A 24540-nucleotide genomic window follows, 5' to 3' on the forward strand; every position below is an offset into this window, starting at 1 on the left:
GAATCCCCTCATTCCTTACCTTATCCGTCCACTTAATTTTCAACACTCATCTGTAGCACAACATCTCAAATGCTTCAATTCTCTTCTGTTACGGTTTTCGCACAGTCCATGTTTCACAACCATACACTCCAGACGTACATTCTCAGAAATTTCTTCCTCAAATTAAGGCCAGTATTTGATGTTAGTAGACTTCTCTTGGCCAGGAATGCCTTTTTTTGCCGTAGCTAGTCTGCTTTTGATGTCCTCCTTGCTCCGTCCCTAATTCGTTATTTTACTGCCTATGTAGCAGAATTCCTTAACTTCATCGACTTCGTCACCATCAATCCTGATGTTAAGTTTCTCGTTGTTCTCGTTTCTACAACTTTTCATTACCTTCGTCTTCCTTCGATTTACTCTCAATCCATACTGTGTACTCATTAGACTGTTCATTGCGTTCAACAGACCATGTAATTCTTCTTCACTTTATAGCAATGTCATCAGTGAATCGTATCATTGATATATTTTCACCCTGAATTTTAATTCCACTTCTGAACCTTTTATTTGAAGCCATTTTGACTATTTTTCGACCGTGACTGTCTCAAGAAATATGTAATGGTTTTTTTTTAAATTACTGCTATCGTTTGTGACTGGTAGCGGTAATTTAAAAAAAACCTTTACATAAAACTGTCTTTGATTTCCATCATTGCTTCCTCGATGTACAGATTGAACAGTAGGGGTGGAAGGCTACATCATTATCTTAGCACTTCGTTCTTGGTCGTCCACTCTTATTATTCCCTCTTGGTTGTTGTACATATTGTATACGACGCGTCTCTCCCTATTGCTTACCCCTACTTTTTTCAGAATTTCGGACATCTTGCACCATTTTATATTGTAGATCGCTTTTCCCAGGTCAACAAATCCTATGAACGTGTCTTGATTTTTCTGTAGTCTTCCTTCCATTATTAATCGCAACGCCAGGATCGCCTCTCTCGTGCCTTTACTTTTCCTAAAGCCAAACTGATAGTCATCTAGCGCATCCTCTATTTTCTTTTCCATTCTTCTGTATATTATTCTTGTAAACAAATTGGATGCATGAGCTGTTAAGCTGATTGTGCGATAGTTCTCGCACTTCTCAGCTCTTGCCGTCTTCGGAATTGTATGATGCTTTTCCGAAAGTCAGATGTTATGTCGCCAGACTCATACATTCTACAAGCCAACGGGAATAGTCGTTTTGGTGCCACTTCCCTCAATGATTTTAGAAATTGTCATGGAACGTTAGCCATCCATTCTGCCTTATTTGGTCTTAAGTCCTCCAAAGCCCTTTTAAATTCTGATTCTAATACTGGATCCCCTATCTCTTCTAAATCGACTCCTGTTTCTTCTTCTATCACATCAGACAAATCTTCCCCTCATAGAGGCTTTCAATACATTCTTTCCAACTGTCCGCTCTCTCCTCTGCATTTAACAGTGGAATTCCCGTTGCACTCTTAATGTTACCACCATACAAATGAGAGATCCAGCTTGGTTCCAATACCAAGTTCAGCAGAGTATTGTAGTGCTGTCTAGTAGTACTGTGTAGTGTAGTGTGTAAGTGGTGTATTTCAGATTTATAAGTTACAAAACTTATGAACTACCAATGCTGCAGAGTCTAATAGATCAGTATCGTGTCCCTTCTGGATACCAAATGAACAGATATCTGAGCTCTAGATGGCAAAATGGTAGTATGCAGATATTTTCAGTTATTGTTACCATTATTATTTGTTTTAGTGTAGTTATTCTACATAGATTTTCCCCCTTAAATATCGTAATGCTTAGTTATTACTAACACTTTGAGATTATTCTACAATATTATGGTTTTTTTCATACCTATTCATTTGCAGTATTAGGTCTGTTCTCTTGTATAGACAACAGACTAAAACAAAATAGCAAATAAATAAATAAACAAATAGCGATCAGGAAATGGAAGTAACGACTTCAGCGTGTTCGCCGCCACAAAAATGAAAACTAACTTCTGCTTCTCCGGGACAACCCAAGGCCTTATACAAGTTTGCGCACCCGAGAGGAGCTCACAAGACTTCATTGGACTGTTCTTCCCAATCCTCCCTGCAGCCCGGATCCCGAACCTTCCCACATCAGTCTGTGTGGCTCACGGGAGGCAGTACATGGGTGCTGGGGAAGTTATTGATGCAGTGAGACGTTGGCTCCGAAGCCGACCAGTACAGTGGTATCAGACGTGCGTACAGGCCCTTCCAGTAACGCGGCGTAAGGATGTCGCATTGAACGGAGATTATGTAGACGAATAGGGTTTTGTAGCAAAGCAATAGGGAATAGCATGATATATTGGAATCCTGAATTAAAGCATCCTGTCTTCAGACAAAAATGTGTAGCATTACTTATTGAACACCACTAGTAGTATGATAATCCACCTCTGAAAACTCGCTACAGCAGAGATTCCACGTGGCATAGACTGATAAGTCCTTGGTAGGCTTCCAGAAGTATAAGCACTCCGTCTTCAGGCCACAAGTGGCCCATCGGGACCATCCGACCGCCGTGTCATCCTCAGCTGAGGTTGCGGATATGCGGCACCGAATTTCAACATGTTGGTCACGTTATTTCCGCAATTTACAGGCCGGTGGCTGGTTGGTCCGAAGCCGTCAGTCCCATAGTGTCCGAGATTTGTTCTACATCTACATCTACATACATGCTCCGCAATCCACCATACGGTGCGTGGCGGAGGGTACCTCGTACCACAACTAGCATCTTCTCTCCCTGTTCCACTCCCAAACAGAACGAGCGAAAATTACTGTCTATATGCCTCTGTACGAGCCCTAATCTCTCTTATCTTATATTTGTGGTCTTTCCGCGAAATATAAGTTGGCGGCAGAAAAATTGTAATGCAGTCAGCCTCAAATGCTGGTTCTCTAAATTTCCTCACTAGCGATTCACGAAAAGAACGCCTCCTTTCCTCCAGAGACTGCCACCCGAGTTCCTAAAGCATTTCCGTAACACTCGCGTGATGATCAAACCTACCAGTAACAAATCTAGCAGCCCGCCTCTGAATTGTTTCTATGTCCTCCCTCAAGCTGACCTGATAGGGATCCCAAACGCTCGAGCACTACTCAAGAATAGAACGAATTAGTGTTTTATAAGCGGACTCCTTTACAGATGAACCTCATCTTCTCAAAATTCTACCAATGAACCGAAGACGACTATCCGCCTTCCCCACAACTGCCATTACATGCTTGTCCCACTTCATATCGTTCTGCAATGTTATGCCCAAATATTTAATCGACGTGACTGTGTCAAGCGCTACAGTACTAATGGAGTATTCAAACATTACGGGATTCCTTTTCCTATTAATCTGCATTAATTTGCATTTATCTGTATTTAGAGTTAGCTACCATTCATTACACCAATCACAAATCCTGTCCAAGTCATCTTGTATCCTCCTACAGTCACTCAACGACGACACCTTCCCGTACACCACAGCATCATCAGCAAACAGCCACACATTGCTATACACCCTATCCAAAAGATCATTTATGTAGATAGAAAACAACAGCGGACCTACCACACTTCCCTGGGGCACTCCAGATGATACCCTCACCTCCGATGAACGCTCACCATCGAGGACAGCGTACTGGGTTCTATTACTTAAGAAGTCTTCTAGCCACTCACATATTTGGGAACCAATCCCATATGCTCGTACCTTACTTAGGAGTCTGCAGTGGGGCACCGACTCAAACGCTTTCCGGAAGTCAAGGAATATGGCATCTGTCTGATACGCTTCATCCATGGTTCGAAAGATATCATGTGAAAAAAGGACGAGTTGCGTTTCGGAGGTGCGATGCTTTCTGAAGCCGTGCTGATGCATGGACAGCAACTTCTCTGTTCATTATATTCGACACGAGAATATGTGCGAGAATCCTGCAACAAACCGATGCTAAGGATATTGGTCTGTAATTTTGAGGATCCGTCCTTCTACCCTTCTTATATATAGGCGTCACCTGCGCTTTCTTCCAGTCGCTCGGGACTTTACGTTGGGCAAGAGATTCGCGCTAAATGCAAGCTAAGTAAGGAGCCAATGCAGTAGAGTACTCTCTGTAAAACCGAATTGGAATCCCATCAGGACCTGGCGATTTATTTATTTAAAACCCATTCAGCTGCCTCACAACCCCAGGGATGTCTATCACTATATCATCCACACGGGAATTCAGACAGTTCATCTCAGTCCGGAAACCAAGGCATCAACGTGACTATATAATCATGTTCCTCAAACCCCTCTATGACGCAGGCCATCGGCTTTCGTTCCGAGGTCCCATTGAAGACCATAGCGTGATATTGACCGCCCAGCAGCCTGCTTCCGTGGCGCGTGCACGTTTCGATCAACTCTTCACTTGGATTACATGAAATCTGCGTAAGAGCATCTACCTGGCATAGTCAGAAACATGATTCTTCTGACCGACGACACATTGTAACTAGGCTGTTTAGATTTTTATGTTGGTAATGCCAGGCAGCGCTCTGTGTGAAAATCACTGACTGTGCTGTGTGCAGTCTGTGGCTAGTTGGACTCATTGTTGGAACATTCGTTTGGGTAGCGTTGGGCAGTTGGAGGTGAGCCGCCAGCAGTGGTGGATGTGGAGAAAGAGATGCCAGAGTTTTAAGAGGTTACTATAAGCTGGCGATCTGGACGTGTGTCCACCAGAAAAAGGAAATCTGTAAAGACGGATGTCATGAATTGATAGATATATATATGATGACTTTTGAACATTATCAAGGTAGATACATTGTTTGTTGTCTATCAAAATCTTTCATTTGCTAACTACGCCTATCAGTAGTTAGTGCCTTCAGTAGTTAGAATCTTTTATTCAGCTGCCAGTATTGGCGCTCGCTCTATTGAAGTAGTTCGAGTAACGAAGATTTTTGTGATTTAAGTGATTCATGAAAGGTATGGGTTATTTTCAGTCAGGGCCTTTCTCTTGTAGGGATTATTGAAAGTCAGACTGCGTTGCGCTAAAAATATTGTGTGTCAGTTTAGTGATGATCAGAATAAGTAAAAAGAGAAATGTCTGAGTACGTTCAGTTTTACTCAGCTGTTTGAAAATCAAATAACGTAAGAGGTTTTCCAGCACAGTCATTCATAATTTTTCTAAGGGAACGTTTCAACATTTTCATTGGTCCTCCGTCCAGTATAGATGATAAATTGTAATTGAGTCAACACAGAAACACTTATGGGTCGCACAGAAAGGAATAAGATTACGGTTTAACGTCCCGTCGACAGCGAGATCACTAGAGACGGAAATACAAGCTCGCGTAGAGGAAGGGTGGGGAAGAAAACCGGCCGTGCCCGTTCAAAGGAACCGTCCCGAGATTTTCTGGAGCTGTTTAGGAAATCACAGAAAATGTAAATCCGGATGGCTGGACGGGAATTTGAACCGTCGTCCTCCCGAATGAGAGCTAGTGTGTTTAGGGGTACGCAGTCTCATGTTCAAAAACGTCCTCTGAACGGTGTACTCCGAAACCAGTATTGCACACTGCCGTGAGATATACAACAGATCACCACCTATCCTGCGTTACAGAGCTGACAATCTTCTGACTTCCACATTCTGTGAAATCCATTAACATGCGGCATACTCATGATTTCACTGTACTTCAAGCGTTTTCCGTAAATTCTCACGCCATTAACGCGCAACGAACAGACCAAAATCGCCGTTTCCGCAATGTTCTTTCCCAGGTGTTCACTCATAGCAATCCACACTTTATCAGAGTGGCTTAGGGGATTTCCACATTTGCGGTCCGTATCGTCACCAGAAAGATCCTTCATTCTTCTCTGCTCCGTCTATATTTTCTCCTTACTGCGTCACGAGCCCACAACGCCACCAGAGAGCATTTTATCTCATGGTGGCATCGACCATCGTGTTTTGGGTCACAAGTGTCTGTGTGTGTGTGTGTGTGTGTGTGTGTGTGTGTGTGTGTGTGTGTGTGTGCACAAATAATAGGGTATGAAAGGTTAAGTCCTCATCAAGCTAAAGTTTGATTTGAACATTATTTATTACGTATGGTCGTATTGAAGGTGATATTCTTTCGTCTTCGTCCAATTTTAGAAATGACGTACGCCTCTAGTTAACACGATCTCCGAATCAATTTACTTGTCATTTTTAGTATTGTAAATCTGGAAATTTGTGTTAAGGTCTTATGGGACTAAACTGCTGAGGTCATCGGTCCATAACTTTACGCACTAGTTAATCTAACTTAAAGTAATTTATGCTATGGACAATGCCAGAGGGAGGATTCGAACCTCCGACGGGGGAAGCCACTCGGTTACCCCGCGTGGCTATTTTTACTATTAGAAAACAAGTACCACACATGAAAGATTTAGTACGTAAAAGGAAAAAAATATTAATATCGCTTGAGGATTGAACCTAGCTTACTGGTATTTATGGCCCGTTCGTAACTCACTTAGAATCCGAATCATACAAAGGGGCTGAAGGTGTAAAATAGGGTTGCACCTATCGAGCTGAAAATATCACAGTAGGTTGATAAGGGTCAGTTTTCATCGCTATAAGAAACTTGCAAATCTTTGTAACAGGATCTATGAACTTGGTGTGAGTAGACGATAAATTCCCGCACTAAATCGCAGTCCAGCTGATGCATCCTGCATTACGCTCTTTCATTGCGACTGCTTTTCTATTAGGTGTTTAGCTGCAATAGGCTTCACAGTTCTAGCGCCGACTGTACCTGATCTTATTCCACGTGGCTTTATTGTTTACATGAATCAAACAAGTTTCTTGAAGAATGCCGATATCGTGTATAGCACGAGCTCTTGGATATTTGGATGGACCGCATTTCCAGAAGACTTTTGGGAAGAAAAATTTGTTCTGTGAAACTTTCGAATACAGAACTGGCACAACCGTTCAGAAAAAGTAAAAGCGAATTCGAAAAGATAATTTGCAAATTTCAGAAGAAAAAGTTTTGTGTGGTACACATACACAAGAGCTAGACTCTGCTAAATAATAAATCCTCTTTATACATTCTACAGGCCAGTGGTGAAGTAATGAATAAGCGGCTAAATACGGTTAGGTGAATACACCGGTATCGCTTTAATTACTGAAGGACAAAGAGGCGTGTATTTATCAGTTAAATACAGTAAACTTAATTTAAAACTAATGCAACCAGGTTTTACACTAGGCAGATCTAGTATACCCAGATTTTTTCCCGCTTTAAAAAACATAATCGTTGGTTGCCCTGGGAATGAAGTTAATCATGGAAATACTAAAATAATAGAGCTATTAAGAACAAGAGATTTAGCTAACAGCTGGTTCCGATCATACCTAACACAGAGGAAGCAAAGATAAGAGATAATAACATAAACACCATTGAGGTAAATTTTTAGTGACACAGCTATCACAACCAAAATATATTATTACAGTAATACCTTAGACAGCTTATTAGCACCTGAACTTTTTCTAATATACACACAGACATTCCTAATACTGTTTGTCAAGGGTGAAAAATTATCACTGATGATGAAAGCACGTTATAGCCACTGAAATAACATCAGAACTCTTTGGAGACAAAGCTCATAAAACTCGCAAGGATTGGTCAATATGTATTCAGTTAATTGCGAATTACAGGGGTGTGAACACAAAAAGATATTTGAAAACGCTATTTTATCATCACGTTCTGCCATCATCGGTGCAACATGCAGTGCCTTTAACTATACACAGTTCATACATACACAGAGTTGTTAGCTATAAATTTCTCTTTTCTGAGAAAATTGTACAAGCTATGAAAACAATTTTCAGACTACAGAAAATGGCCATAACAGTAGTAATAAGAAATAGTAATCGCACTCATCGTAGAGATCTGTTTAAAAAACTGGAGATTTCAAAGCCATCATGTCAGTAAATACACCATGTAATTTCTTATCAGTTATCTACATGAAACATTACCATAATAATTACTGCACAAACAGCTCTGTCGATTACCATGGAACAAGATCTAGAGTGACCCCACAATTACCAAGGTAAACTAAGTATAAAACTCAAACCAATATTTCCTAAACAAGGAACATAATTTTACTGGAAACTGATTCAGGAGATTACCTGGATAATACTAAGGTCTTAACTTCTTTCTGAGCTCACTATGTTACTCATCACGGAGATCGGCTGACTCAGTTCCTCGGACAAGCAAATGAGAAGTTACAATACACAGAGAGGTAACCAAACATCATCATCATGATCATCATGGCATGATGTCAGATGATATTTCTAGTCCATAGAGTGATTAGTATTTGGAAATGAATGAACAGTGCAGGAAAAAAAAATGGCTAAGAGGACTATGGGACTTAACAGCTGAGGTCATCAGTCCCCTAGAACTTAGAACAACATAAACCTAACTAACCTAAGGACATCACACACATCCATGTCCGAGGCAGGATTCGAACCTGCGACCGTAGCGGTCGCGCGGTTCCAGACTAAAGCGCGTAGAACCGCTCGGCATAATGAAATAACTCTTCCTTACAAGAATGTATAAAAAAAAATAAACGGTGAAGTACATCAGATCGAGGTTGCGTCATTTTAATACAATTCTCTAGGAGAGTTATCCCCATAGGCTATCTTGATGTAGGTTCACTATTATTTCCTGGAAGCCGTGACCGATTATCTGCCCCAAGCTCCTCGAACTAGACCTGTGAGTAAGTACAGGGTTACAGTTATTGAATATTATGAAATATAATCGTCATAGCATCTGAACGGTCTGCGTTAGGACGTTAAAACTGCACGATTGGCCGCAGAGGATGATGGGAAGCAGTATGCGCATGCGCGTTTGGTTTAGCGACGAAGCCCACTTTCATTTGGATGGGTTCGTCAATAAGCAAAATTGGCGCATTTAGGGACTCAGAATCCGCATTTCGCGATCGAGAAGTCGCTTCACCCTCAACGGGTGATTGTGTGGTGCGCAATGTTCAGTCAAGGAATAACCAGTGCGATATTCCTCGATGGCACTATGATTTCCGAACGGTACGTGAAGATTTTGGAAGATGATTTCATCCTTATTGTCCAAAGTGATCCTGATTTCGACAAGATTTGGTTCACGCAAGACGGAGCTCGAACTCATCGAAGCTAGACAGTGGTTGACGTCCTGGAAGGGCACTTTGGGGACCTTATTCTGGCTATGGGGTACCCAGAGGCCACTGGCATGGGCCTAGATTGGCCACCATAGTCTCCGGATGTGAACACAAGCGACTCCTTCGTGTGGAGATACATTAAAGTCAAGGTGTACAGCAATAACCCCAAAAGCATTTCTGAGCTGAAAACAGACATTCAGAAGGTCATCGACAGCATCATTGTTCCGACACTTCAGAGGGTCATGCACAATTTCGCTACTCCTCTGCGCCAATGATGGCAGACATATCGAACATGTCATAACCTAAATCCGAGTATTGGTAGTGACGTTTACAAGTTGAATGAAGTGTTTGCTTGCAGTAATTTTTACGTTTTTTTCATGTAGTTCATTAACTGACACACTGTAAATGCCTGAATACGTGAATTATGTCTTCCTTTCTAAACTGCAATAACACTATATATGCAATGAATTTGTTAACATGATCCAGGGGCGAATAAACTAGGTGTTACTGCAACTATTAATACTAACATTACTACTACCACTAGTACTATTTCACCACAGAATACAGTATTTCTACCAATCACGATTAGTAACATTAGACAATATTGCAAGAAGCCATTAGTGACTGCATTGTCTCTGTGCTTTACAGCAAACGATTTTGACGTAGTGTTATTAAATCAATAGACAGTCAGAAGAAATTGAACAACTGGAAGATGGAATGTACGCTACTTTACAGATATTAGTTAATGAGAATAATATTTTCAATGCTTGTTGGGAAAGGAAAGTTGAAAATTTGTGTCAACCAGGATTTTAGTCCGAATCTCCTGCCTCTAGGCAGATTCGCTGACCACTATGCCACCCGAACACAGTAGTCACCACATCTCCATGGACTACCCTTACACTTCTCTCGTCAGGTCGTAATTCTCAGACCTCATGCTACTGGTGTAGGCCCCAGCTCATTGGCCTCATTACTCGCGGTATCTCGTCGATTCCCTTACAAATTCAGCGCATGTGCCTAGGAAGCAGGAGACCTGGGTTCAATTCTCACTCCAACCCAAATTTTCATATTGCCTCATTGATATGAATAAATGGTCACTGGCAACTAAGGTCTTTAATTCCATTGCGTCTTGATTCATAGTGGATGCAGGATCAAAATGGTGTCTGTTCGTTGAGACATGTCAGAAAGGACAGATCGACATATATAATATGAGAGTATAAAGTCAGTAACAAATGGGTATCCGCACAGTAAGATAGGCAACAGACGCATTATTTCTGATGGAAACAGATGGAAAAGATGCAAAATTGAATACAGAGAACCGTTTAAGACTTCTTAATTTAGAAAAGTGCTTTCATAAAGTTAATACAGAATAATTGTGTGGCGTAAAGAAGAGAAAAGGATGCCCAGCCCATATAAGAAGCACTTTCACGTTCGATATAAATGGAAAGCTTGCAGAACCGCTCGTCGCTAACAGGGGGTTAGATACAGCAGGACAATGACTCGCATTCAGGATTTTACCTTACAATGAAACTAGCATTAAAATATGACTACATCGACTAAAACAATGGTACGCATAGGAACTGACTCTATAAGAAGAAAAATAGTGGTGAACAATACAGTAGTAGAGCTTGTCAGTTACTTAAATTACCTGGGACAAGATATCTCCTACGAGTGTGACAAAGATATAACAAGAAAGTAACAAAATTTCGTAACTTACGCGGAATAACAAATACGTACTCTAGAAACAAGACTCAACAGACCACACGAAAGAAATTTAATAAAGTAACAGTCGTCCCAATACTTCTATTCGGAAGTACGTCGTGGTTTACTTAAGGATTGGAAATTAGTATCCAGGCAGCTGAAATGATAATCCTTAAGCCGGGGAGAGGTTATACCAGAGTAGACACATTACGAAACAGCGACATTAAGACGGAAATAAATATATTTAACATATAACACGGAATGATAGAACTAACTGAGACAGACTACGTTACAAAGGTAAGCAGGGAAGTCCGGAAAGGTCAAGAAAGAATTGGGCACTGTACAGACAAAAGCCTAAAACTTGAAGTGCAGAAGAACAAGAGAATAACAACTCTTATCGTACACGAAAGGAAAACCCTAAGATTTTTTAACGACAGAGAATTGTTGTCAGTGTTGCATGTCTCCTCTCCAAGTGATTTTAATCACGAAGCTTAAACCGTAATGGATATGCTGTTTTTTTTTATTGATTAAAATAGAATCCGTTATACATTTTGCGTATATTAACGGAAAAATTCATTTGTGTATCAAGTAGTTATAATGCAATCTAGTATTTTGTTAGACGGTCAAATGGCCTAGAAATAAACAGCGACTATAAATTTAATTTTACCGGTGACACAGATTTGTTCCATGTTATCTTTTATTCGTAAACGACTGCCTGAGTCGACCAGTTCTCGGAGATTTTTTTCTGTATTCACTGACACTTCCTGCTTTCCTAGAACAGCACATTCTCTTAAATGGAAACAAGGAAGAAAAATCGCTCTTTCCCATGAACATCCCTGTCGCCTCTTCTAAAGGAAGACCGCTTTGCATCATGCATACATTAGTGAGTGGTGGCGTCTGTCTAACGTCTAGTGTTTACCTTTCTCTCGAGGAAGGCGCACCGCTTCGGCTCACTATGACGTCAGAGACGACGAGCTGTTGCTAAGAGGCTCCACGTACATTAGAAGCGACTTCATTTCCTTCCCATTCTCCCGTCTTATCGAGCTCCCTGGAAAAGAGTGTCAGACACGTAAGAAACCCGCTAAGTAGCGGAAATAACATACGATTGTACCGGTCTGAGATTAGATTCGCTGTATTTTGTTTAATTTCATCCACTTAAATTCTGCAAAGAAAATCTTCTGGACGTAAAATTGTACCAGCGATCAGTTCATTGATGTTTCCGTGTATAAGTGAAAAGAGAAATGTTCCACGCTGCTTCTACAACCTTTACATGGTGCAGCTAGAACCCGAAGATTCGTGCTATTAATTGATCCTCATGTTGCATTACACCTAGCGTGATCGGAACGTATGCATGTATGTCAAACACAAGTCATATCATACATATATAAAGCAAGCAGGTGGAAAAACTTCCCATAAAGCTTAACTAAACCATGTGTTTAAGGCTATGTAAGAGAGTAGTTAAGATTCTCTTAAAGGTATCTGAGGCTAGCTGAAATATGTATCATCCTGATGTTTATGTGCCTATGATTACACTAATTATGTTTAACGGTGTTCAACTACTAGCAAAATTGTACCTTATAAATTTCCTATCTCCAATCAAGTGATCGATGTATTTATAGCTGTCTTTTCTGTACGGTATTACAAAAGTATTTTTTGTTTATTTATTCTAGTAGTTTTTCATTAAATTTTCATTCCGTCCAGGATGTTTTGATGGTATAGTTCTCCTTATCTGACCGTTGCTTCTATTTATTACATTTTACTTCCGCCAATAACCCACCAAATGCAGTCATAACTTCTATCACCCTTCAAAATTAGGTTGAAACGTTTCTTCTTTACTACTTTACTAGAGTGGTGTTTCGTTACTAAATTGCTTGTATCTTTGAATATGTGTTTGGTTACTGCAGCTCTTTTAATTTCTCCCAGACTTCTGCTAATATCCCGATACTATGCTAACGAACCAGCAGAATTTCTTTGCTTTAGATTGAATTTTCTATCTTTTCTTTCACTTTGATGTATAACTGCTTTATCACCATTCCTTTGAATTCGTGATTATCCTTAACTCCTGTTTGCTCTTATTGCTTTGAAGATATATTTCTGTATTTGACTTCCTGTATTCTTTGACATTGGTATTCTTTTCGATCTCCCGTCTGCTCCTTTTTTATTGGATTCTCCATGCTTTAAGCTGCAGTAAATGTTTCAAGTGACTTTTTAAGTCAGTCTTCGCTGCGTACATTTTTCCCTTTAACACAAGTACTTTCTAAAATACTTCCTGCTGCTGTTTCACTTTATCTTGTTCCTATACCCGACTGAAATTGGTCTTTTCTTTGTTTACATTTTAATATTTCTTTAACAGTATTTTGGTAGACTCATTCATATATACAAAAGTAATAACAAAACTCTACATCTTTGTGAAGAAGATGTAGCCAAATGACTATACAAGGTCGTTTCTGGAATCCAAGGGTCTGGAGATATAACAATCCGATTTTAAAAACATCATCCAACCAACCACGAAGATAGAAAGGCCAAGTAGGTGAGACAACTGATACACAATCACCTTAATAGCACATGCTTCGGAGTATATGACAGCAACAATATGAAGAAGAAAGGAAAAGAAAAGTAGTGATCTGATACATGGCAAAGAGGTCGGATTTTTTAAGGTAAAGCGACACAGGCAGTTCAGCCATGCGCATTGTAATGGATGCAAGGCTGAGGAAAAAAGAAGACGTCCGTAGGTTTTTGTCGACCTAGAAAAAGCGTTCGACAATACAGAATTGTTACAGTATTTTCGTGATACAAACGAAATAGTCTTAATATACAATATATACAAGAACCAGGAGGGAAAAATAAGAAAAATGAAAACGGAAGAGCGAGAATGACGTGCTCGGATTACAACGGGTATCAGATAGGAATGTAGTCTTTTGCACCTACTGTTCAGTCCGCACGTCAATAAAGTGATGACGAGAATAGTAGAAAAGATGGGCAGTGAAATTAAAATGCAGGATATCAGTGAGTTATTTGCTAATGACATTGCTGTCCGCAGTGAAAGGGGAAAAGAATTGAAGAACTTGCTACGTGTAAAAAACTGTTTAAGAAGCACACACTACAGAAGAAATATGAAAGTAATGGGAAGCAGCAGAAATAAGATTATCGGTAAGCTTAACATCAAAAAGAGGGACCACGAAGTTGACGAAATGAAGGAATTCTACCATGTTGGAAGCAAATCAAACGACAGGCGTAGCCAGGAGCCTACAAAAGGCAGATTACGACAGGAAAAGAAAATATTCCTGGCAAATTAGTTACTTAGTTCCATGTTCCATGAAACATTCTTTTACTGAAATAATGAGGAACGAGTCAGTTTATAGGATATGTGTACACAATTTCTGTAAAAATCAATGAACATTTTACTATTTGTAGTCCTACTCATGCAACTACAGTTCTTCATTTAACTGGCTACCAGTTTTTAAGTAAAATCCATCAATAGAATAGAAGGAGTTGTCCAGGAGAAATGATTTTAAATTAGATTTAAAACTTGCTTCGCTATTTGTAGGACACTTTATGTTATTGAGTAAATGATCAAAAATTTTTGTTGCTGCTTATCGAACTTCCTTCTGAGCCACTGGCAGCTATAACGAAGGTCATTTTTCCCTCTGGTGCTGTAGATATGTAGATCATGGTTATCTTAAAATTATGCATTATTTATGACGAATTTCGTTAGCGACTATATGTATTTTGACGGCGCAGTAAAAATGCCTACCTCCGTGAAGAGATACCTACAAGAAGTTTATGGGTGAACACCACATATTATTCTTACTGCTCTCTTTTGTGCAACCAGTACTGTCTTTCTGAGTAATGAGTTACCCCAGGAATTTATTCCGTATGGCATTACTGAGTGGAAATACGCATAAAATATCAGGAGGTTGGTACTTTTACTTTCAAGATTAGCAATTGTACGAAGAGAAAAAGTAGCTAAAGTTAGCTGTTTGAGAAGTTCAGAAATTTGTTACTTCCTGTTCAAGTTTTCACCAACGTGTAGACCCAAAACGTTTGATCAATACACCCTATTTACTGATTCCTGTCCATGTGCTACGTTATTTGTTGGTGTATCTCTTTTTTGTACGGAACTGAATGTAACGCATTTCTTTTTTCAAAATTTAGAGGAAGTCGATCTTCACAGAAACAACTAACAATTCCAGAATGAAATTTTAACTCTGTAGCTGAGTGTGCGCTGATATGAAACTTCCTGGAAGATTAAAACTGAGTGCCGGACCGAGACTTGATCCCGGAACTTCCGCCAGCACCTCGTCTTCTACCATCCAAACTCCATAGACGCTCTTTTGTAAGCTTTGCAAGACTGGGAGACGAGGTACTGGCGGAAATAAAGCCTGTGAGGACGGGCCGTGAGTCGCGTTTGGGTAGTTCAGTTGGTAGAGTACTTTCCCATAGAAGGCAAAGGTCCGGAATTCGAGTCTCGGTCCGGCACTCAGTTTTAATCTGCCAGCAAGTTTCATATCAGCACATACTCCGCTTTCTGGAAACATAAACCAGGCTGTGGCTAAACCGTGCCTCCGCAATAGTCTTTTTTCCAGGAGTGCTAGTTTTGCAAGGTTCGCACGAGAGCTTCTGTCCAGTTTGGAAGGCAGGAGACGAGATACTGGAGAAAGAATAGCTGTGAGGACGGGTCGTGAGTCGTGCGTGGATATCCCGCTTTGTAGAGCACTTGTCTGTAAAAGGCAAACGTTGCGAATTCGAGCCTCGGTCTGGCATACAGTTTTAACCTGGCAGGAAATTTCAACTAATAATTCCTTAGAAAGTATTATTTATCAACTCTTCTGTTGCTTTCTCTCTGTTATAACACCACTATCATCTGCAAGGAGTACCAATTTTGCTTGTTGAATGTTAAGCACAAGGTCATTCACATATTTAGGAATAGGAGTAGAGCCAAAATTGAACTCTGTGCGACCCCTTTGGTGATTTTTTTTCCCCAGTCACTAAAATTTTCTGACTTTCCAACAGTCCCTGAATTATTCAGCGCAACCCTTTGCATTCTGTTTGTTGAATATGATTTAAACCATCTGTGTGCAAAACTATCATAAAATTTGAGTTTTGTAAAAGAGTACCATGATCTATAGTATCAAACGCCTTGGAAATAATACAAACAAATACTAAATCGTGATGTACTATTATTTAAGGCTTGTACTATTTGATTGAATGTATAAATAGCATTCTCAGCCGAGCAACCTTTCTGGAATCCAAAATATGATATGCTAAGTACATTGTTTCCACTTAAATGTGTGACTATTCTTGAGTACAATATTTTTTCCAAATATCTTGGGGAAAAATGTCAATAAGGAAGTTGGACGATAATTATTTAAGTCAGTCTTGTACCGTTTTTTACGAATAGGTGTAATAATTGCATATTTTCAGCTTATGGAAAAATTACCTGTGTCGGTGATGCATTGCAAGTATCACGAAGGACATTGCGTATTAAGTTGGAACAACTTTTCAGAATACTGTTTGAAATTCCATCAATCCCACATGAGCTTTTGTTTTTTAGAGTCTTTATAATTGTATTAGTTTCATTGAAGGGTGTTGGTGTTACTTCAAGCTCCTTAAGGTTCTTTGGCGTGACGTTTTCAATATATTCTGCTCCTTATACAACTGAGGTGTTTAATCATATATTTACTGACATGTTTAGAAAGTAATTGTTAAAATTACTTGCAGCTCATGAATTGCCAGTCAAAATATTGTCATTTACACCTAAGCGCCAAAGAAAATGGTACAGGCATGCAATACTGAGATATGTAAACAGGCAGAAATCAGCGCTGCGGTCGGCATCGCGTATATAAGACAACAAGCGTCTGGCGCAGTTGTTAGATCGGTTACTGCTGCTACAATGGCAGGTTATCAAGATTTAAGTGAGTTTGAAGGCCGTGTTGAAATTGGTGCATGAGCGGTGGAACACAGCATCTCCGAGGCAGCGATGAAGTGGGGATTTTCCCGTACGTCCGTTTCACGAGTCTACCGTAAATATTAGAAATCCGGTAAAACGTCAAATCTCCGACATCGCTGAGGCCGGAAAAAGAACGAGGAAGAACGGGACCAACGACGACTGAAGAGAATCGTTGAACATGATTGAAGTACAACCCTTCCCCAAATTACTGCAGATTTCAGTGCTGGGTCATCAACAAGTATCAGCATGCGAATCATTCAACGAAACATCATCAATATGGGCTTTCGGAGCCGAAGGTCCACTCGTGTACTTTGATGACTCCACGACACGAAACTTTGCGCCTCGCCTGGGCAAGTCAACACTGACATTGGACTGTTGATGACTGGAAAGATGTTGCCTGATTAGACGAGTCTCGTTACAAAATGTATCGAGCGGATGGACGTGCACGGATATGGAGACAACATCATGAATCCATGTACCCTACATGTAAGCAGGGGACTGTTCATACGGTGGAGGCTGTGTAACGGTGTGGGGCGCGTGCATTTGGAGTGATATGGGACCCCTGATACGTCTAGATACGACTCTGAGTGGTGACACGCACATAAGCATCCTGCCTGATCACCTGCAGCCATTCATGTCCATTGTGCATTCCGACGGGCTTGGACAATTCCAGTAGGACAATGCGGCACCGCTCATGTCCAGAAATGCTAAAGAGTAGCTCCAGGAACACTCTTCTGAGTTTATACACTTCCGCTAGCCACCAAATTCCCCGGACATAAACATTATTGAGCATATCTTGGATGCATTGCAACTTCTATTCATAAGAGATCTCCACCCTCTCGTACTCTTACGGATTTATGGGCAGCCCGGCAGGATTCGTAGTGTGAGTTCCCTCCAGCACTATTTCAGACTTTAGTCGAGTCCAAGCCATGTCGTGTTGCGGCACTGCTGCATGCTCGCGGGTGCACTACACGATATTAGTCAGGTGTACCAGTTTCTTTGGCTCTTAACTGTTTTGGAATCTTGTACTCTGATTAGCTGTCGCATCTCCCGTTTCACAATGTCACCAAATATTTTTACTTTTGTTATCAAGGTTACTTATTTCAGTCAGGATATGTACGAGTATACTTCTGGATATTTTAATGACTTTCCGTAAAATACTACAGTATTATGTGTAATATTCAAGTAATGTCGCATATATACCTGTACACAAGTTCCCTCTTCATTTTACATGAGATTTTAATTCCCCTAGTTATCCACGACTTCCTTCTTCTTTAAGGAATCTTACATTTGTTTCCAAGATCGTTTGCTGTTTCAGTTTAATGAACTCCTGTGCACGTACTGAGATTGATAATTGCTCTGATTCCTGTCCGGTACGTTTACATTTTTTTCCTCCGGAAGAGTTAAACGTCACCATAACAAGTTTGAAAAAGTGTTACAATGTTTCGAACCGCATCAACATCTATGTTTGAAAAACCTTTCTTCGATTACAAAGCTAAATAAGAAACGATTACGCGGCAACCTGAGTGCAAAATGACTGCATACGTCGGTATGCCGGCTGTTTGTACCAGGTAAAAGTTGTATTACGTTTTCTGCACACCCAAAATAGTTGAATGATATTGAGAAATTATTTCGTTTCTGATCTATGTTGTTGGGAAATATGAAATATGAACCCAAGTCGTGTGTAGTACGACTGCATTGCCATCTAAATACGGTGTGTTCGCAGTTTCTGCCCTTCTCCTTCATCCCTCTCAGACACCGTGGCGTGGCGGTGGGGAAATGTGCAGCCAGGCTGATCACTATGGCATGGGATCAGGCCATAGTTCGCGAGCCTAATTCTTGGCCATCCCTGCTGTAAATGAACTACCCATTTACATGTCCTACCTGTTGGTCTAGTGGTAAATCCCGTGTACGGCAAACAAGAGGTCATGGCATCGAAATCCCAGTCGAGCCCTGCCTTTACCTCTCAACAACGTGAGAAATAGCCAGAAACAACATGTGGTTAAGAGTCAACGTTAAACTGTAGGTTCCCTTTCCCCAGTTGGATAACTGGGTTGGGTTAGGGACAACCAAGTCGCCGAGGTGGCGTTCAATAGAAGGACTTGCACCAGACAACTGACCGACGCAAAATATTTAATATTATCTATACACATAATTAGGTTTGTACCTAATCCTCCGAGTTCGAGCATTATTCACACTTGTCCCGTTTTTCTTAGTGGACTGCCTCTTCTCTCCTGTCTTGCCCCACTCTACTTCTCGTTGTCTGCCACTTACACACGTGGACTAACAAATCATGACAGACTTAAAAGCAGGGAGCGGCAGCCTCTGAATGCCTGGCTGGGATCTTGTCTGCAGGCGGTCAGGTGGTAAGCCTATCCATGTTGGCAGGCCCTCAAGTTCGCAATAAAAAAATATCCTGTGATGAACACAGATTTTAATTTAGAGAACGCCTTGCTATTTTGAGACCCAGAGCTTTATTCGTTGAAAGTCAGCTGAGAAATTTGATAATTGACATATATAATAAAATAAACATTACACTTACGTGTTTGGAAAGGGAACGAAGGGGTATTTTGCAGTAAAAATAACAAATAAATAATATTTAACCTTCGTATTTTATCATCGTCGTCAGTGTCAGAGGTTGGGCCTTTTGGTCTGTTCCGTCTTCTTCAAAATTATTCAAACCCCCTCTTCCTTGCTCTCCCACAACACCTTTTGCCTCGTGGTTTATATTGTTTTATTATTTTAGTAATTCTTTTGTCTGGCATACGGATTATGCCTTTTTTCATCTTAAGTGGTGTTATTTCATTGAGTCAATTATACTTTCCGTTGTTCGGATGTCATCAGTTCATTTTTTTTTCTTTTTATATCCAGCCACCTATCTAAATGAGTTCATTTCACACACTTCTATTCTGTTTTGATCTGTATGCTTAAGGGTGCAGTTATCCACAACTTTAAAGAACCTCAGTAGACAAATTTGTTTGCGTTGCCACCCTCCGCAGCAAGCAGAGAAATATTTGTTTTTTGAATAAACCTACTGTTCGGATTGTCTACAGAAAAACAGGAGGAAATGCATAACGAACTCACAATATTTACGTCTCTAAAAGTACAGTTCTTGAACAAATATCTGTAACAAGCGTCAAAAGAAAATAGCGCACCACAAAGCTAAGGGTAAACATGGTGAACAGTGTGAAAGAAGTTCGTAATATAAAATTTTGCTTATGTTTCGGAAATAAAGTGGTAGTGCGACCTCCAGACCAGATGAGAGAAAACACAGGCAGTAAGAAACTGTCCCACTGAAAATACCTTAGAGTAAAAAAGAGCGAAACGCGTCTTGGACAAATGAATTACAGTTGCAGCAAGAAAAGGCGGTTTTATTTACAAAGCAAATAAAACCGCAATAGTGTATCCCTGTAGGCTTTATTTGCCAGTGTTCTGTGTATAGTTCAGCAGAAATAGTTGAAGAGGACTAACCTGTTTTGGTTTTCATTATTTTCCCCACATGTAATAGGCTATTCCAACCTAAATATTTAAATGTATCAACTTGGTCTGTGATCTGCACATCAATTTCGATCTTAACTCGCTTGAGCTAGTGTCATACAAGTGCTACTGACTTTCTGTTAGAATTACTTACGTTCAGATTGTATATTCTGGCTATTTTCCTTAAATTAAAAACACCTTGTTGTAGGTTATTTCCATTCTGGTTAGCAGTTAATCGGGCATCAGCAAAAAGCTGACAGAGTGTTGATTCTAAAATTGGTTACATCATTAGTCTATTTATTAAAAAGAGTGGGTCGAAGAGGACCTCTTCGTCTGACTACTTGGTTTATTTCAGCTGCATTATTTATATTTGTATTGTGTAATTCACATATAAGCCCTTAACAGTTCTTATGTGATGAGATAGGATCCCCCTGTTTCATAAAATTTCCCACAGTTTGTAACAATTTACTTTATCAAATGGCTTTCCATATTCAATGAAAGCAAGAATAGCTGTAAATTGAGTTTACAGTGTTTTGTGTTACTTGTGTCATGGTGAAAATGCAGTCCGAGCATGATCTTCCTTTCTGTAAACAATATCTTGCAATATTTGGTCCATGTTTTACCAGTACGTATTGATTTTATCACATCCAGGAGTTTTCCCGCTCTTGCTGAGGATTACCGCGTCCTCCCCCATCGCTATTAAATCTGTATTCCTATCTGCTTTAGCTAGAGTCATCTGTGTATCTGGCACAGTGATCCAGCGTGTTTTTTTCATTAATAAAAACAAAGGTGCTTAGTATGTTAAAAAATTCATTGCCCAAACTGACATACACTATTAGCTCAATATTATTTTGTCACCTGTTAGTGGAAATTAAGATCAGATGTGTCCATTCTTCGCCGCTGTGACGCCTTTAACTCAGCTCGAAACACTTTCGAGGAGGTGTCTCAAAGTTTGTTGACGACAATGGCAGAGCATTCTTCTTCAAGAGTCGAAACCAGAGAAGGTAATGATAGACACTGGGGTCTCGCGCGAAGTCGACGGTCTAACTCATCTCAGAGGTGTTCCCTTGGGTTCAAGTAGGTCTCCGGACAGGCCCATCCATTTAAGGGAAGTTACTGTCCACAAACCAATGCCTTACAGACGCTGTTTTATGACAGAATGCATTGTCATGGTGATTTCCCTCTACTGTATTCGTTACACAATTTTGGCACTACACATGATGGCAGATAACGTTCTCCGTGCATTCGCCGAACCCAAACATTACCATCGGATTTCCACAGGCTGCCGCGTGATCCGGTATTCTAAATGGCTTGTTTGGAGTCATCCGTCGTCCAGTGGTGTCGTTCTCTACGTCATCTCAAGAGCCCCTCAGCGCTAGGGAAACGTGTACCTTATGACAAACTGTCCGGCCAATGTACTGCATTCTTTTTAACTCCTTACGCCGAGTCATTGTGTTAGATGAACTATTGGTACCACTTTGGAAGTCTCGAGTGAGTGCTTCTGCTGATTTTTAGAACCATCCTCCGCTATGTTCAATAGCCCCTGTCCGTTAGGTTATGAGGTCTGCCCGATCTTTATTTAACTGTTGTTGTCCCTTCCCGTGTCACTTCACTATCACATCACCAACAGTCGGGCAGCTTTAGAAGCTTGAAATCCCCCTGACGGATTTGAAATTCAGGCGGCATCCTGTGGCTAGCGCACACCCGAAATCATTCTGCTGTAACTGCTTCTCTACTGACAACACTGTATTGCCTGACGCCTTCTATACTGGCGTTTCCACCTCTTGGGATATTTGGAGGTTAATTTCTCGTTTCGTAACGTTGTCCGGATAATTTTGATCAGATAATGTTTATGATTACTGAGACAACAACAAATATATTTCATTAAGTAACCAGCTGTTGGAACTGCATCCTGAGAAAGCAGACCCCATTAAATTAGTGGGTATGATTGAGAAACAGTAAGGCCTGTGGCGCAAACCAGGAACTGGGTTATTGCTCTGGACGCATACAGATTGTAGCCTTTCTTCGACACGGCACTAGTAGGATGAATGTGGCAGGTCTATCGTCCCGCCCGTCTTTTACCCAAAGAAAATATTGACAGTGCTCATTTCAGATCAGGCTGAGAAACCTCAGGTCCGTCTTGGAGGTACTGGAACTAGGGAAAACCACCCAACTGTATCTGGGACTGAATGTGGGACCTCCACAGACTTAGTCTAGTGCTTTACCCCCTTGACCATCTTGGCCACTAAATGAGAGCGCGATAACGTTAAATATGTTTTAGTTCTTCATTCTTGTGATCAGAGTCACAATAAATTTTAAAAATGGGAACCGTTAACTTCAGAGAGAGTTGCTTTCGGTGTAGCAAAGCGCGTCTGTCCGAGAGGAAATACACTCATCAAAAAAAGTTTTACATCACCTCGGTTCCGAGAGTTCCGCAACCTGTACAGAAAATTGGAATAGAGATCAACATAAAAATCATTTCCGCCCTTTTTATTGTTCATGGGAACCACACATTGCATGTTGTACCATCATACTGCGAGACCATCAGTGGTGGTGGCCCAGATTGCTGTACACACCAGTACCTCCAATACCCAGTAGCAATTCCTCTTGCATTGATACATGCCTGTATTTGTAGTGGCATACTATACACAAGTTCTTCAAGGCACTGTTGGTCCAGACTGTCGCACTCCTCAGCGGCGATTCGTCATAGATCCCTCAGAGTGGTTGATACGTCACGTCTTCCATAAACAACCCTTTTCCATCTATCCCAGGCATGTTCGATAGGGTTCATTCCTGGAGAACACGCTGGCCATTCTAGTCGAGCGATGTCGTTATCCTGAAGGAAGTCATTCACAAGATATGCACGATAGGGGTGCATATTGTCGTCCATGAAGACGAATGCCTCGCCAGTATGCTGCTGATAAAGTTGCACTATCACTCGGACGATATCATTCACGTATCGTACAGCCGTTACGGCGCCTTCCATGACCACCAGCGGCGTACGTCGGCCCAACATAATGCCACCCCAAAACAGCAGGGGACGTCCACCTTTCTGCACTCACTGGACAGAGTGTCTAAGGCGTTCAGCCTGACTGGGTTGCCTCCAAAAACGTTTCCGACGATTGTCTGGTTGAAGTCATATGCGACACTCATCGGTGAAGAGTACGTGATGCCAATCCTGTTCGATGCAATCTTCATGTTGTTTGACCCATCTGTACCACGCTGCATGGTACCGTGGTTGCGAAGATGGACCTCGGCAATGTTGTCGAGAGTGAACTTGCGCATCATGCAGCCTATTGCGCACAGATTGAGTCGTAATACGGCGTCCTGTGGCGGGACGAAAAGCGTTATTCAACATGGTGGCGTTGCTGTGAGGGTTCCTCCGAGCCATAATCCGTAGGTAGCCGTCATCCACTGCAGTAGTAGCCCTTAGGTAGCCTGAGCGAGGCATGTCATCACAGTTCCTATCTTTCTGTATCTACTCCATATCCGAACATGATCGCTTTGGTTCACTCCGAGACGCCTGGACACTTCCCTTGTTGAGAGCCCTTCCTGGCACAAAGTAACAATGCAGACGCGATTGAACCGCGGTATTGACAGTCTATGCATGGTTAAACTACAGACAACACGAGCCGTGTACGTCTTTCCTGGTGGAATGACTGGAACTGATCGGCTGTCGGACCCCTTCCGTCTAATAGGCTCTGCTCATGCATGGTTGTTTTACACCTTTGGGGGGCGGGTTTGGTGACATCTCAGAACAGCCAGAGGGACTGTGTCTGTGATACAATATCTACAGTCAAAGTCTATCTTCGGAAGTTCTGGGAACTAGAGTGATGCAAAAATATTTTTGATGTGCATATGTACCGTGTTTTCTATGTGTCAGGCCGTAATAAGAATTCTTACTGCTAATTTATACTCTAAGACCACAGGGATAGAATACATTTCGGTTCTCATACAGCTTCAGAGGAAAATGTCTGATACGGTGAGGTCAAGGAATTTTGCTGCCTAAAACTACGTACCTCAAATCAACTTTGGTGTGACAAAGTTTGAAGAGGACACTTTCTGTTTTTCTCCTCGTCCACAAGCATGTTTGCGCATGTGTAGTTGTCACCCAATAACCATTTCCAACACCTGGTTGCAGAACGAAACGTATTTGTGGTTGACTCCATCAAACTGCCATTTTGGGCATTGTGAGTTGTCTGACCAATGTAGCATTGCCGCACTAGCAATGTATTCTGTAGATTCCAGTCCTCCGCAATCCCAGATCATCCTTTGCCAAACCGAGCAAAAGTCTTTTTAGGTGGCTGCA

Source organism: Schistocerca americana, chromosome 6, assembly GCF_021461395.2.
Source record: "Schistocerca americana isolate TAMUIC-IGC-003095 chromosome 6, iqSchAmer2.1, whole genome shotgun sequence".
NCBI lineage: Eukaryota > Metazoa > Arthropoda > Insecta > Orthoptera > Acrididae > Schistocerca > Schistocerca americana.